Below are 17,754 nucleotides of genomic sequence, written 5' to 3'. Positions count from 1 at the left end.
GCAGGGGTGTAGTTTTGCCGACTGCAGCTAGTTTCTGCAAGTGTGTGACATTTGAAATTCATCAGACTGAACACAGGGACTCCAATGGAGGAATTAGAAAAAGGACTGAAGGAGCTGAAAGGGTTTGCAACCCCATAGGAACAACAACAATATCAACCAACCAGACCCCCCCAGCCCCAGAGCTCCTGGGAACTAAACCATCAACTAATGAGTACACATCAAGGGACCCATGGCTCCAGCTGCCTATGTAGCAGAGGATCGCACTGTCAATAGGAGAAGCCCTTGGTCCTGTGAAGGCTCTTTTCCCCAATGTAGCGGAATGCCAGGGCATTGAGTTGGGAGGGAGTGGGTGGGTGAGTGGGGGAGCACCCTCATAGAAGCAGGGGGAGGGATTATGGGAGAGGGGGAAAAGGGGATAACATTTGAAATGTAAATAACCAAATAAAATAACCAATAAAAATAAACTAAAAAATAAAAAAGAAGAAATTCAGGGGACGTTTCAGAGGATTTATACATGCTAGAGCCCCCATAGAAAGGGCTACTGCTGGTTGCCAGGTTGGTATGTGTTTGCTGTTAGGTGTAGTTTGTTACAGTTTGTCAAGTAGTCATGTGATACCCTGACAGCAAAGATCAAACTTGCCCCAAGGAACTAGACACCTGTAGGTATCAAGGAGTAGTCTAACCACGTCGTCATCCCCTCTGCCCTCCATCTCTTTTTCTCTCCTACCTAATGTTAAGGGGTTGAAAGTGTGGAAGAAGAGGGGTGGGGACGGGTGGAAAATAAAAAACCTACAAAACAGTAAAAAGCCCAGTTACACATTTCCTCGTGTCTGCCATTTTTAGAAACATCTTGAAAGGTGGGTTTTCACATCAACACAAAGAAATCTCTCTGTAAGGCTCAGCACACATCTAGTATTTGTCCCTACCGTAGGCATCAACAGTGCATCTGGATGGCACAGAGGAAGTGACCCAGCCCAGTCCTGAGGCCCCAGCCCAGCCTGTGGATAAACAGTACAGGCTGGAATGCTGCTGCTAACTTCATGTGCCTGGACCGAGGGACATGTGCAAACCCCTGACAGCACTTTCCTGTGAGAGACCTGGGCTCTGGGGAGGCGCAGCTTCCTGCTGTGTCACCGTGCTGTGACCACGAGAGTGGGAACCGGGCCCAGGAAAACTTCCTTCTGGACTGGGTCGACCCTTGTGCAGAATACTGGCTCAGTGCTGAGTGCTTTTCCCTGAGATAGCGAGGCCTCTGTCATCCTGTCCAGAGAAGCCTGTCTGGTCATTGCCCTGCCAGGATCTATCTAACTGTACCCCTGAGACTCGGGGCTAGGCAACAGCCAATCATAGGCCCTCTCTGTGCCCCCAGTCAAAGGGACCAGATTTAGAAATCTGGTGACTCAGGTACATGGGAATTTGAAGGTCGCTCATGCTATCAGCAAAGCAAACAAAAAAGAAAAATGAATAAAAAAAATCCCAATTTTAATACAAAAAAGTTAATAATTGCCTGTCAAACAGGAAAATTGTCTTTGTTTCTTACTTACTACTTTACTGCAGTTTCCAAATTTTTGTACTATTTATATACTGGAAGAATAATCTTTATTTAAAAAAAGTATAATAGCAATTAATTTAATGTTGCTACCCAAGGAACTCCAAAAAGGACTGCTAGTGAAGCCCTACAGATTAGTGTGCTAAAGACTTGGTCCTGGGTCTTTCATTTATCTGGGTTACAATCTGCTTAAATTATCTATCATTCACCAAGAGTTTGGGTGTTACTCTGTCATGAGATCCCTGCATATTACTAAGTGAACCATTTTTCTTATAGCTACACATGATACAAGATAGCAGGCCTGTTACTGTGGCATGATAACATGCTTCCAGACAACCATTGACTAAGAACTAATGGATTTTAGCCAAATGCTTGGTTTGGGTGCCCAGCATACATCTAAAATCTGTTTAATTTAATTAATGATAAGGGAAACTGTATGAGGTTATAGTATTGGTTCAGGGTCATATTTGTGGGCTTTGATCCTATCTTGATCATTTTTTGAACTCTATGATGTGAATGACTACTGAACGTTGGCTTTTATTCCCTGTAAACTGGGGGTTATATGAAGTTTACCTCCTTAAGAAAGCTTTGATGAGTTCAATGAAACACTCCTAGCAATATACTTAGCACGATGCTGGCTAAAAGGGCGGGATTTGCTTCTGATTATGCTTCATATTAGGAAGTGGGACCTCTGTAATAAAGTCCCTGTCTTTGCAGATTGTATTTTAACCACATATATGCCTCTATCTACAGGAATGGTATCTGTATTCCTTGCTTTCTGACCAAACCACCCTTGAGGGCTTACTTTCCCCTTAATCCTAGTGATTGGAACCTCACAGTCTGCTCACAGCTGTGTATACCACCTGTGAGACCCACAGCTGTGTCACCTCACATAACTCTATGGAGTATCTTTGGCACATACTCCATAGAGTGCAATGAACAGCCGAAGTGATCAGAAAGGGTGGCAACCTAATGGGGGCAACCTTTCAAGGAAGCTCAAGTCCCAGCTAAATTACTAGTGAGGAAATTTCCAGTCAGTTCCTTCAATTGTTGTCTTTTGGGGTGGCTTTATACAGTTAAAACACCCAAAGTCAACGCTTCCAAATCTGAAGGCTTAGGAGTGGGGATAAGGAGGAAGGGAGAGAAAGGACCGTGTTTGGAGTGTTTCCCACATGAAGTTATTTCGGGATCTGGGTTGCTAGGTGTCCACATAAAATATCTTCACCAGGAAAGGGAGTTGAACACATTTTTGCTCAAGACTTTTTTCAGCTGTTTGTCAGAGCTAGTGGTGGAGAGAAAGAAAGCAGAGGCAAAGACAGCTCTTTGCATTTTACACCCAGAAGGCCCTTCCCTCAAAAACAACATTTGGGTGACTACCGTCTATAGACTTGAGCTCCGTGAGTCATGAGCCCACTCATCCTTGAAGAAGTCCCTCCAGGCCATTGAGATGTCTGAGTTGTTCTTTATACAAACAGTAAGGAGAAGCTTTCTCAGTTAGGCAGGTCACTGAGCAATGTGAAACTTCACCCCTGTGACCCTTCTCACTCTGCATCATCCAAATGAGGCTTTCCTTTCCTTTGACCCATTCACTCCCTACAAACAAGGTAGATTTGAAAAAATCTCTATGTTATAGTCAAAGAAAATCTCACTGTAATCCATAAAAATGTATTCCTGGATCTCCAAATGTGTCCAAATGTGTTTGGATCAATGAAAATCCTTTTAGCTTCAACTAACAAAAAGAATAGAGCAGTTTCCCATATGTGTCAGAGACTAGCACCCATAGATGAAGGGGTCCCCTTCTCTGCTGGTTCTAGATTGTCCTAAGCTTGAATTTGATCAGCTCACTCCACTGGGCTGGATGTGGAAGGGCTAACCGGCCCTTAAAACCTCCCCAAAGAATATTTCCATCTTTTTTTTTAACCATTCTGGATTTGATTCCAGACCCAGAGTGATGTGGGAGCTATGCAGTCGCTATTGTATTCCAATACCTTATTTGATATGAAGTAAGTCGCCCAGAGTGGAAAGCAGCATTTTAGCTGATGTAGAGAGGGAGCAGAGCTTTCCCGCTGCTCAGTGACCTGGCTGACTCAGAAGGCTCTGCCCTTACTCTTTCCAACACTCACCTGCAGCATCTGAAGAGCAGAACATGGCTGTCCGTTGGGTGTGGCTCATTACTTTTAGAGTTTGTTGCACTTCCATATTCTGCCAAATGCAGAGCAAGTGATAAAAGAAAGAACAGAGCACCTTTACCTTAAGAAGTTCAATGATAGGTTCAGATGCTCAGTGATACTATCGGGACCAGTTTCTGCTCCACCATCCTTACTGTGTTGGCTTTGTTCTCATACCCTTGTGCCATAGTCCTGAGGTGGCTACTTCAATGGGAGATGTTAGATGTGGTGGTATGTCCACCTTCCAGGAAGAAGAAAAGGGAATGAGAAACCTATTTCTCAAGGTAGAGTGTCTCTTTACTTACTAAGGGGGAGTTTTTCATTCTATCTCATTAAGGTCACCATCCTACAACTTGACTAGTTGCCCAAGAGAAACGGCCAATCACAATTCACTCAAGGGAGGTTATACAAATCATAATTCATTCATACTCCTCAGATAGGATCTCAGTCCACGATGGAATAGGACAAGGTCCCAGCAGGAAGCACAAGGCACATGGGGCGTGGCCTTTACCTGTAACAGATTTGGACAAGCTGGGGGCTTATAAACAGTAGACTTTATTTTTGAATTTCTGGAGGTGGTAAGACCATCATCCAAGAGCTACAAGTGTCGTGTCTGGAGAGGAGGTCTGCTTCCCTTATTAACAGGCATCTGCTCACTGTCCTTAGACAACAGAAAGAGGTAGCTGGCTCTCTAGAATCTCTTCTGCAAGGCAATTAGCCCCATTACTGAAGCCTGTGCTCTCCTGACCTAATTGCTTTCCAAGAGTCCTCTCCCTTGAAACCATCATTTTGGAGGTTAGAACCTTATGTATGCACCTGGGGAGACTTAGGCATGCAGATTCCAACAACTGTTCTGTAGACAAGAACCATCATCTGCCCCAGTTGCTTCCCTAACTACTCATTGCTCCCCACCACACCAGATCAGCCTGGGTCTTTTTCTATTTCATACCAAATAATCACCAAGACGTGTTGATTTTAATTTTTTTTAACTATGCCTTACTTTGGTTCATTTTCCCACTCTTATTCTATATTCCCTGTCACAGCCCTCCAGTCTGGCTCTCAGTCTGTACTCAGTCAGGCTTCTGCTCCAAATACCACACACTGGAAACTCACCTCGATGGAAACCTAAAACCCTTCATGGTGTAACTCAGGCATTTCTTCCACCATCCAGCTCTCTCTCTCTCTCTCTCTCTCTCTCTCTCTCTCTCTCTCTCTCTCTCTCTCTCTCACCCTTCCTCACACAGGTACAGAACAAGAGCAAGAGGGTGAGAGAGCAGACTATTTTCCAACCTTGTTCTCCTGCCTGTTCTCTACTACTGACTTAGGCCCTTCCTTACTTCTGTTTCTTGCCTTTAAGTGTGCTAGTCTCCATTAGTGTGAACATTGAAGCTGTTTCAGTCTCTTGCCTTTTCTCTACTCCCCGGTATTCTGCTGGAAGACCAAGACTATGTCACCCTTGGAAGCTGTAATGGTTCATCTTGACTGTCAACTTCACTGGATTGAAAGACTCCGAAACCCAGTAACCCCCTCTGGGCGTGTCTATTGGAGTGTTTTCAGAGAAGAGTGATGTAATAGTGGGCCAGTAATAACTAGGGCAAAAAGCACTATGAATTTGGGTGACACTAACCAGTAGGCTATGGTCTCACACGGAAGAGAAGCAGAAGGAAGAGGGAGCCAGCCAGACACAACTGCCCTCTCCCTGAGTGAGTGTGTCTGCTGCTGCTTTCACCCAACAGGCACCAGTCTCTTCCATGGACTCACACCAGCAGCTCTCCGGGGAATGCCCTTCAGCCTTGTGCTGGGGCAGCATCTCTGCTTGCTCGGATGCACCAGTGTCTTGGCCTAAGCAACCACCTGGTTCTCAGCCTTGGCAGGAGTCACCATTGAACTATCCAGCCTCCAATCACGCAAGTCAATCAATAACCCCCCATGTATAATGTGTGTATACATGTTTTCTCTATTGCTCCTGCTCCTCTAGAGAATCCTGACTAATGCACAGGCCTAGTGCCTCACACATGACAGGGGATTTTTGTTTTATTTGTTTGGCTTTCTTTTACATACCTTTTACTCTGAGGACTGCCATACAATTTCATTAGCGAATTTCATCCAATTAGCCAATACATGGCTCTTGTAATTGTGAACATCCTTAGAAGATTGATTCATGGCTAAGTAGTTTCCAGATGTACAATCACCAGTCACCAACCAGGGACTAAGGTAAGATATGCTCCTGGCTGAATGGGCAAAGCACATCTGGGACAGACATGTAAACGATGACTTGGAGAACAGTAGCCGTTGTTGGCCAATCACACTGTGGCAGCATTTTGAAGCTATGAGCTTTAGTAAAGTAGGGCTCACCTGTCAGGTGACACTGGGATACTGCCCCACTGGCCCTGTATGTGTGCACCTGAGGACAAGATCACAGCTGGTTTGTGCTTCTGGCATCTAGGGAAGGAACCTGCCTCCCAGACATAGCAACCTCCAAAAGGACCAAAGGAAACACCGTGCTCCTGGAGGCTCCTTTACTGGCACCCAATATTGCCTCTGCTGAGGCTCTTCCTGCCTTGTGCTTCTGGCAAAATCCTCTCTTCCCACACACTATTTTTTCCCCTTGTCAAAGAAGTTTCTATTTTCTTCCTTGAGACCTTTTTTCTGGACTGTCTGCTTGGTGTTTTGTTTTGCTTTTCCTGCTTTCCAGATATCCTTTCTCTAATGAGGTCAAATACTGAGCCATCTGGCCACGGGTGACCTGTGAAAATTTGGCTTGAATAGAGGATGTGGAGTTTAAACATTCAGGCATCACAGATCCTTCGAGAAGACAAGTGCTGGATGATTTTCAGCAGAGCAATGGAGAAGGGAAAGATCTCTTCATTGTGCTGTGCGCTAAGTACAAGTTAGGCACGTCAGCCGCTTTCCCAAGGCCCGCCTCACTGCTTCCTGGAGTGCCTCTCCAGAGAAAGAAGGCAGACTGAAGTGCAGCCTCCTGCTTCATAGATATGGACACCAGGGCTCTAACAGGGCAGGAGATTGCCCATACTCATGGACGTGGTGAGGAGAAAGTCAGAATCCAAACACAGGTATTTGTAAAGCAGGTACCTGGCCTCTGTGCCTAGTAGCATCTGTACTAGGCAAAACTGATTCCAGAGTCTAGTCCTCCTGCACTGACAATTCCTGTGATGCTTCAACATTCTCTTTAAGTAAGAAGGAAACAGAGGTATCAGGAGACTTAGGGACTTTTGAGTATCAACTCTCTATTTTTTCTTTCAATAACAAAAAAAATTCACACTTTGCATTGAAATAATATACATGCATCCTTATTACATGATTTTCACCCTCTTCTCTATAAAACATGAGGCCAAAAACCCCAATGTTTGTCCTCTAAGAGAGGTCTGCTAAGAAGCATTAAGTCAATGTAGACTTCATAACTAAGCACTCGGTATTACCAGTGGTATTACGGTGGCTGCTGCAGCATTATCAGCACAGCCGATGCTCTCAACAAGATTCAGTGCGTCTCTACTGCAGCTCATTCAACAAGGACTAGCTGAGCCTTTACTCCGAGTTAGGCATCATCCTTTGTAGAAAAGACATGGAGTGAGGGAGATGAAGTTCTGCATAGCATGGAGTTGACAACCTAGTTAGGCAAAAGTATAAAGAAACGGGGAGACTTCTGGAAGTGAAAAGCATTTTGAAGGAATGGAAAGGAGGCATGGAAATGGAGTGCCAGGGGCAGGGCAGCATTTGCAAGAACACCAAAACCTCAGACCTGCATGGTGAGGACAAACCTGGCAAGCAGTGCCCTAGGGAAGGGTTCTTTAGGCGAAAGTTAAGACCTTGAAGGGATGAAGAGGGGAATATACATAGTATATGAAATCCAGTGCCCTGACTCTAGACACTCTTACACGGAGAGGGAGGAGGAAACGTGCACGAGCAGAAGGACTCTGGGGCCCACACTTTCCCCTGGAATTACCTAGCCTTTCTAAGCTCCAGTTCCTGAATTTGCAAGTCAGGGAGACACCCATGAATGGGGAAGAGAAGGCATGGAGGAGTGATCCTTGGCTCACAGAAGGCAGGGGCACAAAGCTCTGGCTGATACTGCAGTGAAGCTTTAACCAGAGCAGTCTAAGCATCTGAGATGATAACCAGGGAATAATTGTTAACTGACGTTTCGGGTGCCTAACGTCTCATGGGTTTTCAACAAAAGTGTCCCCTGCAGGAGCCCCACAGTTTCTCACGTTCCAGAGCGAAGGAAAGACCAAGCGTGTCATTTTACCATATAATTTAAAATGTATCAGCATGATCCCTGCGGTCAGAATGACTTTCCTTTATCAGCACCCCTGCCTTACTGAATGGAAATGATGCTGAGGAGAAAAAGGAAGAAAAACCAGAATTACAAAACTTAGGGCATTCTTTCTTAAGTCAATCACTTTCTGCCAAATCGTTTAACTAAGGGTGGGGCATCATTTCCCTGTTTCCGCCATCATTCCCTGAAGACATCTATCCCTTTAGGAGGGAGGGCCTTAGGGTGAAAGGGTCAGTACAAATCCTGTCACCATGGAGTCTGGGCTGGTTTCAACTGTTTCCCATCAATGTTTTTTGTGGCTTCTGTAAGTTATCACCTATTGGCCATGGGCCCTGGAGACACCAGAGCTCATAGCTGACAAAGTTTGGTTCCCATGCCAGTCAGAAATGCAGATTCTTCCACATAGTCATGAAGGACTGGATTCTAGGAGCCCACTGTACCCAGTGCAGATCTATTTTTCCAGGAGACCTGATAGTCTTCCTGAACTTAAAGAATTGTCGCTGGAGCTGGCGACATCTGGCTGGGGCACCAATGCTTCTTGGGTAGTGCTATTCCAACCGCTGCGCCCTTCGTAGGGAAACTGATTTTACAGTTTCTCTATTTAGGACATCAAGATAGGTTGCCATGGAAAAATGACATCTTCTAATTAAAAACACAGAGAGGTCACAAGTTTCCCAGAACAACTAGGGCACAGATCCTAAAAGAAAAGAAATGAAACATTTGAGAGAGAAAAAGTCAAGCAAACTTCCAGAGCCATGTCAGCCTGTAACTTTCCAAACCTGAGTGGTGCCTCGGGTGGATGAAGGATGCTGACTGGAGGGCGGGGCTGCCACCACTGGCTGCTTCAGTTAGCTAGCAGTCTCAGCTGGCCAACAGACTGGGATGCTCAGGGAATGCTGACCCAAACTGGGACTTCTGAATTTGCTCCTGAGGACGAAGAAGGTTTGTGAAAGGACAGGGAGGGGAATCGGGAGGCTGCTGACTGTAAGGATACAGTCTTCCCATTCTGCCAATTTCCCCCAATTACACCATTGCTTGTACATACATTGAGATGGCACCTGGAACTTGTACCGTGCTTGATGGAGTCCCCACACTGGGCTGTAGCCTTCTCCAGTGCAAACTCTATGTTGTACTTATTCTCCATACCCAGTGCTTTGTATAATGGTTGGCTTATATCACGTGTGCAATAAATCCTTCTGGAATAATCTTAACATTAAAGAGGGCTTCTATTTACTCGGTTTCTGAGCACTGCATGTCACTGTTGTATGCACGTATCTGAATCTTGTGTACCTCTGTTAGCAGATGCTTGTGACATCTGGGAATTCGAAGGTCAGAGGCTGATGTTGGGTGTCTTCCTCAATCACTTTCCACCTTGGTTTTTAAAACGGTCTCTTGCTGAGCCTGGAGCTTGCTGGTTTTGTTGGACTAGCAGGACAGTGAGTTCCAGGAATGCACCCACATTGAAATCCTTAGTGCTGGGATTGGAGCTGCAGCCATTTTTTGTTGTGGTTGTTATTGGTTAGTTGCTTTCATTTGGTTTTTGCTTTTGTTTTACATGGGTGTTAGGGATCTAACCTCAGATTTTTCATGTTCTAACTAGGATCCATCTCTATACCCCTAGCACTGGGACAGCAATGGTATTTTTACAGAAAAACAAACAAACAGAAACAAATAGTGGTTCAAGGAAGGAAAGTCATACAGTGTAGATGATGATGATTTGTGATGATGATGGAGATGATGATGATGATGATGACGACGATGATGATGGAGTCTGTCTGGATTTAAATCCTACCCTTTCTGACCCTAGGCTCAAGAATAAATGAATCCCTATGGGCTACATTTCTCCTCACTCAGAGGCCAACTAGAAAACATGTGGTGGTTTTTGTAATCCCTCAATTCAACCTCCTTCACCCTTCACTGCCGATTGCTGGCACTGTCACGTTTCCAGCAAGCTCTGAATTACAGTAAGCAAGAGTAGCAACTCACATACTTCAACCCGGCTTTGTAACCAAGGCTCAAGGAAACAGCCAAGCCCAACAGGGCAGCGGGTGAGGGTGGGACGTGGAGCACCTTTCTTCTCTCTCTGCTCACCCTTTGGTAACACTTCTGGTGGGGAGGGGCAATCTTACTCCTAGAGGATGAAGCTGACAGAGACTGAGTTCACCCATAAGAATGGTGGTCCTTAGAGTTGAGGAGGTGAGATGCTTGGTTGAATGGAAGCAGACAGTGCGGTGGTGTGGACTCTCATTTAGCCTAATCTGCCGTATCACACAAACCTATGAGAACTGAAGTCATGAGATATTACGTGAATGGCCACCCCGGGAGCTGGGCCAGAAACCCTGACTTAACTCTTTCAGTTTACTTATAAGCAGTGGATAAAAACATCCTTTTGTGAGGAGTTGACTAGGTACCTGACATCTCTGAAGGTCAGCTATTCCACGAAATAGGCATATGGTGTGCTCAGTGTTATTGGGCAATTATGAGACTCAAATGAATTAGTTTGCATTGAAGTACCTATTAAGCTGCTAAATGCCAGACTCTGTAAGGCTTCCTTGTTGCTTATTACAACAATGAAGTTATTTGTTATATCATTATAATTACAGCAGCTATATTCTTATATTTCAAACATAAAGTCAAGAACTAGTGGGTAAACTGAGGCTTGAAATAACACAATTATTCTCAGCAGGTTCCCATTACATCATCCTATCTATGAATAGTAAATTATTTTCAGGGAAAAGAAAATGAAGGCCATTGAGTGAACCCGTGCTGGTGAACAATGACAACAATCATTATGATAATTACTTGTGCATGAAGGAGAGGAGCCACTCTGTCTACCCACAAGGACAGGGCCTGACAGAACTGGAAGAGGACAGGGTCTGTCTCAGAAATACCTGCCTGTGCTCCCAGGCTCCTCCACTCCGAGCTCATTGATCTCAGACATGTGACTTCCCCCTAAGAGCCTGGCTCCTCTTACGTAAATCTGAAATGGTGGTAACGACCTTATTAGAATAATAACGTATTTCTCATGATGCTTGGATAAGAGCAGACCTGAGGAAGTCCTCTGCCAACTGAGATTTACTGTACTAGTCCTGGTTGTTCTGGTTGATGTTGTTGTTTACAGTAAGAGAGCCCGGAAAGGCACTGACCAGAGAAAACAATGGTTCTCTGATGAAATCTTGAGACCTGGTAAGAAGAGGAATGAGAAGGGACAAAGACCGGGGAAAAATGCTTCTTAACTCCATAGGCATGGAGAGCAGAGAAAGACAGACCTCTTGGTTGGAAAGATGAAGAAACACAGAATCCCAAAGGTAACAGGAGATGCTCCAAGGAAGTTGACTTCCACCCAGTCAGAATGGCCTCACCAGGCAAGACCTCCAATGTGCTGCAGCAGCCTCTGACTCTTGATGTCATCTTCGGATGAGTGTCTAGAGAAGCTAATAGAGTTGGAAGTTACTCATATCCTTAAGTGTGCATCGCATCATTGGATTGTGTCATCTGGGCATCCCCAGGAATCTAGTTCCTATAAATCCTTGCATTATGCATGAGTCGCCCAATTTCAAAATGAAGAGATTCCTTTTTTATTACAAAATATTAAAGTATACCATATCTTTAAAATGAAATGAATATGGCCTGTCCTCATCTTCTGAAACCGTGTCAAGAGCCTGTGAGAAACCACAGTCAAGGAGAGCAGACGTAGCAGTCAAGGCCGACCCAGCCTCGGGTTGGGAAACCATGGTACATATACAATCTACATGCAGAGCCTTTGAGCTCTCTGTTAACGGGATCCGTCCAACACCTTGAGATTTGCATCTGAAGGAATTTTCACAATAATCTCTCACTGTTTCATAGCCTACTAGAGCACACCTTCCCATCTTCTGTTCATATGTCATTGCTGTGAACAAACCACCCCTGAAGCCAAAGGGATAAACTGATGACAGAATTCATTATGTTCACAATCTGTCACCCAGCCCGGGAAAAGACAACTCAGTCGTGCTTCACTGGGCATGGGCCACTGTGACTCGCCTCTGAGTTTTGCCCTCTCATGTGTCTGGTGTCCATCCAGAAAGACCCAGAGAGCCTCAGGTTCAGGCAGCCTGGCTCCCTCTGTCCCTATCACTCTGAAGCTGCTAAAGAGAGGCATAGAGATGTATCTGCCATGAGGACTAGGCTGCTCACCCTCAAGATACTCAGTAACCAGAAAAATACATCTTCCCATTTTAGTTTCTAAAAAGTATTTGTGTGTGTGTGTGTGCGTGCGTGCGTGCGTGCGTGCGCGCGCGTGCGTGTGTGTGTGTGTGTGTGTGTGTGTGTATTCTCATGCACTCACTCATGCACGAGCATGCCACGGTGCATGAGTGGGTATCAGAGGACATCTTGAGGGAGTTGGTTCTCTCCTTCAACCATGTGGTTCCTGGAGATTGAACTCAGGTTGTCAGGCTTGGTGGAAAGAACCTCTATCCATTGTGCCATCTCGTTGGCCCACAGGGTTTTGTTTCTGAAAGTTGTTTCCATAGGTCTCTTTAGAGAAATGCTGTGAGGTTATTGTGACGCACGTACTTTGGTGAGAACTCAAGAGCCAGGTCTGTGGTACAGTCAGAATGTGTAAATGTGAGTGGAAGTCAGCTATATAGGATATTACCTTTTCACAGTTTGAAGATGAGAATCTCTCATTATTTTATTGCAGAAAATGTTGACAGGAACACGTATGACCACCTCCCACGTCCTATCAAGAACTTCATTACCAAAGCATATCTTTGGAAAAATCAGTCCTGAGGAGGTAACTGTGCCTAGGTCTGGGTTTTGTTTCCCAAGCAATTTGTTTTCCACCTCAACCTTGAGTTTTAAACCACAGTGTAGGTCAGCCACCCTAGGATCCAGGACTTGAGCTCTAGAGTTAAGGTGATTAAGAAGATATGTGTTTGGGTAAAGAAAATACAGTGAGAATGCCACACTCAGAAGCCTGATCTCCCGTCCACTCTCTCAAAAGCCAGACACACTTTAATTAGATTTATACATTGCAAAGCTGACATAGTTGTACCAAGCTCTGAGAGAAGGAACGACAATGTGAAAGTTCACAAAGGATGCTTGTCTCCCTCTGAGTCTTAACTGCTGTGACTAATCAGGATGAGGGCTGACTGCATGCAAGGTCTTTCAAAAGGCTGACCTCTGACTGTGTGAATGCAGAAAATGCCATTCATCTTCACTAAATAAGAAGAGGTCCTTTTTGATATCCCCCAATCCAACAACTTTTTGACCAGAAAAATGTCCATCTAATGATCCTTACCCATGCAACAGTGGTAAATTCTTTGAGAATCCATTAGTAAAAGTGGTCTCCAGGGAAACAGCTCTCTAAGAAAGACATTCATGGGCTTGTACAGTAGCATGAAATAAGCTGGGTTTTTTTCCTTCTTCTTTTGGAGTTTAAGTGCTTAGATCAGTTTTGCTGACCCTGATGATGATATTAGTGATGATATGGGTAACATGACCAAAGCACTCAGTATGTGCCAGACACTAGAACATGTATATTTTTATATAATATGTTACATATTACATTCATACATATTATAAATATATTTATATATAAATATAAATCTATATAGTATATTTTAATTATATATTAAATTATATATAAAATATATTATAAATTTATATAATTATATATGTTATATATAATATGTATAGATAGATACACTGACTGGTTGGGAGTGGGTATGTCATCCTACAGGACCAACCAGAGTTCAGAAATGCACACATTATAGAAGGAATTTCTTTTTTATCATCATGAGGGAGATCATAGAATAAGTTAATGCAGAGAAATACTGAACTGAGACACAGAAGGGAGGGATATCAGATGGCATTAATTGATCCAGCTTCAATTAAAAGCCAGGTTCCTCCCACCTCTGTTCCCCAAGCTTACAGTCACATAAGCCACTATGTCACATACCCACTTTTGCTTACATCAGCTTGAACTGCTGTCACTTTATGAAAAAGAAAATGCTAACACAGAAACTTATCTCTTAACATAACTTAACAAAAACCAGTTATAAGAGATAAAGCAGTGTTCAGGAGAGATCTGGGAACACTGTATGAGTACCCTCACCGAAGCCGATTTGGTTTATACGAGTCAACATTCAGGACCTGACACATTATACATGCTTAAAACAAAAAAGAACATGTTTTTGCTTTAAAACCTAGGACCCAAATATTTCTTGATCAAGCCAATCTATATGTAATAGAATAATGTTACATTGTAATAATAACTTAAAATTTCATGAGTCTACTATGTGGTAGTGAAAAAATAAAATAAAATCTTTCTGGACCTGGCTGCTGGTGGTGTGTCTTCCAATCCCAATGACTCCCGGGACAAACTAGAAGTGGTTGGTGTTAAGGAGAGCTCAAAGTGCCTTCTCCCTCAGGAGGGAGAGTGGTTCTGCTGCGCCTATCTCAGTATCTGACAGAACTTTCTAGCACTACTCACTTCTGTTCCTCTTCCAGCCCCTGCATTTTGGAGCTCAGATAGTGACCCAGCAGAGGCGGAACAGAGAATGACGTGACCGGCAGACACTGAATGATGATCCCACAGGCGGAACACTCGCAAGGCCAAACCCACCTTGCACATCAATGACTTCCTTGCTCTGTATTTTAAGCCCAGAAAGTCAGCCTCTAACTCCAAGCTTTCTGTCTCAGAGAGCAGGCTTTCTTCCACCAGACAGACTTCCTGGTCTGCTCCATCTAGAAAAAATGGTTCTCCAACACCCATTTTTACTTAATTAGTGCCTAAGTGTTTGCCAAGGAAGTCTCTCCTGGCTTTGTGTGTGACACAGTTGCTGTACTACGTGCTGTCTTAGAACCATGCCTTTCCCTTTAAAGATGGCAACTGTAATAGTATACCATTTCAGTCATTACTGGATAATATTTTTCTCCTCGCCAGAACTTTAAGCTTCTCAAAGGTAGAAAACCTAACTTTTCTGCATTTGTACCCTCAGCTCCCGCCGTAGCAGGGGCCTGATCTGCTGCATGTGTTCATGAAAAGCCAAACTGACTGTATTTCCTAGATAAGAAATGGGGCTGTGTGGTCCGGCAGCCCCTCGCCTTCTTTATGCATTTACTCTGCCCATAATCAGTGAGAATAACCTGATTATCTCACGTAAAACTTATGTGACCCCTCCAGAGTTATTATTTCTCTACATCCTAATCTCTTATTGAATTCCTGTTCTAGTACTTACACTCACCTGACGTGCATTTAGTTAATTAGTTAGTTAGGCAGTCAGTTGGTTAGTTAGTTGGTTTATCTTGTTTCCAAAACCTGAGTCCAAGCAAGCAAAGGTTCGCTCTCTCCTGTTTACAAACAGGGCCTAGTCCGCAGCTGAAGTCCACCGTGTGGATAAATGAGTAGACTGAAACAGGAAGAGGCAAGTGGAGCAGGCTGTTTCAAACCTGACTTGTGTAGGGAACCGAGCACAGCCCTAAGTCTCCTAACAGTGCTACCTCTGTCCCTCTTCAGACAGCTCAGCATGTGGCAACACAACGATCTTACCTCAGGCTAGGCAGACGATCGATCGCCCTGCTGCCCCTTCGGAGAGCCCACCACACTAACGACACCCCACGGTGCTCATCCACACCCACGCTGATCTTGCCGCTGGTGCCATCCTTGACCCTTCTCTGAGTTTTCTGTCTTCTTCACTCTGTTCTAACCCAGTGATGGTCACAGAGCTCCTGGCAAGGGACACAGAGAGGAAGAACCCTTCCTTGCTCCTCTCACCGGACCTGCTAACGCTTCAAATTCCTGCCTTCTGCACTCAAACGACCTGATCTGACAGAGGAGGAAATGAGCTAGCAGAGGGTTACACGGTGGCTAGAGAGATACCATGACGTTCTAGTTCACATATGTCTTCACTTCAGGGAGGTTCTGTGCTCCGAGTTACCAACAGGGACAAACAGGTTTAATGTATTGTCCATATTAGAAGCTCGGAATTTGTTGTGAATTAAGCCTGCTTACGTGTTTTTAAATTTGTAAATGCTTAAACTCCTTAACCTCTGATTCCAGTGGTCTGCTACCCTAAGTAGAACATCTGAACCATGGGGTAAGGAAGAGCTTCAAGCCTGAGGTGTTTATAAAACTGTAGCTTGCTACAGAGAACTTTCTAGCTATCTGGGAATAATCAAGTAATCCGTAAGTACAAATACTGAAAGAAATATGCAAGGACTCCTATTATCTGACAATGAACAAGATCTTACTAAAAGCTCATTTAAACCCAGAATCAGTAAAAGGGAGGAAATTGATGAAATAAAAGGAAAAGCCATGGTTTAGTGGTTGACATTTGTCTAGTGTATGTGAGGCATGGAGTTTAACACCGCACAGTGCAAATAAAAAACAAACAAACATACATCTAAAAATATATGAAATAGGGCTGGAGAGATGGCTTAGTCATAACCAAAACTAAAAATACATTAAATGAAGGGGGAAATATTATGTAACAAATAAACAAAAATAAACCCACTCAAGATACAGGGGAAAGTAAGGTACCTATAGTCTAGTAAAGTGTAACCAAAGGCATGAACAGACAGGGCTCATGAAAGAAAATGGAAATAGTGTTAAACATACCAAAGTTACTGGAGCACACCCACAACAGAGAGATGCAGAACAGTACCCCAAGGTACCCTTACCCACCTATCAGACTGGCAAACGTCCAAAGGTTCCATGCTGGGTTCTGGTGCTGAGATGGGGTGGGGGCGGGGCAGCTTCTTCCTCATCTCCCTAAGGATGCAAACAGCAGAACCCCTCAAGAGGAATAGTTGTGCTCAACTGTGAACCCTCTGACCTTGGGCTCTGGTAAGCCTACTTCTAGAAATCCATTCCAGAGACACAGTAGCACACACACAACACAGTACTTGTCTTAAAGCATTTCTTGTCAAGGGACTTCACAGTGGTGTACTGAAGCTGTGAAATAGGAGAGTGCATTTTCCATTCTATGGAGCAATCATCGGAATATATCATACCTGGAAAAAGGTAAAGATGAAGAAGAAAATCAAATGCTGTGCTACTTTTATATCTAGAGAGAAAGACAGGAATATGAAGATAAACACACACAGAGAGATAGCCACACATAATTGCTGGTATTTGCACAAGGAAGCTCTGGAGCCTGAAGTCAAAACAGGATAAAAATAGATTCTATGGATGAGAAGAAACAGGGCAAGAAATAAAGAGGTAATAGGATTCATCTGAGTATATTCTGAACACTGTCCATAGCCTAGCATAATGTAGCTTAATGATAAAATGTAAAAGAACAAGCATATCAAAAAACAGTAAAAGAATACTGAGATTTATTTATACCATTATGACCCGTTAGGGTTGTTGGAAGCATAATTTGAATGAATGTTTGTTGCCTAAGTGTGTTTTCTGGTATAATATTTGTATTATAGTTAATGTAATGGAAAAATTATGCAATAAAATATATATAATTTATAATATTTAAATTTTAATTGCAGAGGGAGGCATGAGCTGAAAATTTTAAACACACACACAGATACATTATTTTAAAGAAGAGTTCTTATCCCTTTCCATTGAAAACTCCTTGAAGCAATGCCAACTTTGTATTAATGAACATCTGTCCTCAGTGTTTTGGTATGGGTTCTAAATATTATTCTCTAATTATTAAACATTTATTTCTAAACACTGAAAAAATGGGCGTTCCTAGGAGAAATGTGTAATTCCAAGAACTGCAGAAGAATGTGCCATC

Source organism: Rattus norvegicus, chromosome 2 (assembly GCF_036323735.1).
Source record: "Rattus norvegicus strain BN/NHsdMcwi chromosome 2, GRCr8, whole genome shotgun sequence".
NCBI lineage: Eukaryota > Metazoa > Chordata > Mammalia > Rodentia > Muridae > Rattus > Rattus norvegicus.
Note: the sequence above shows the minus strand (reverse complement) of the source record.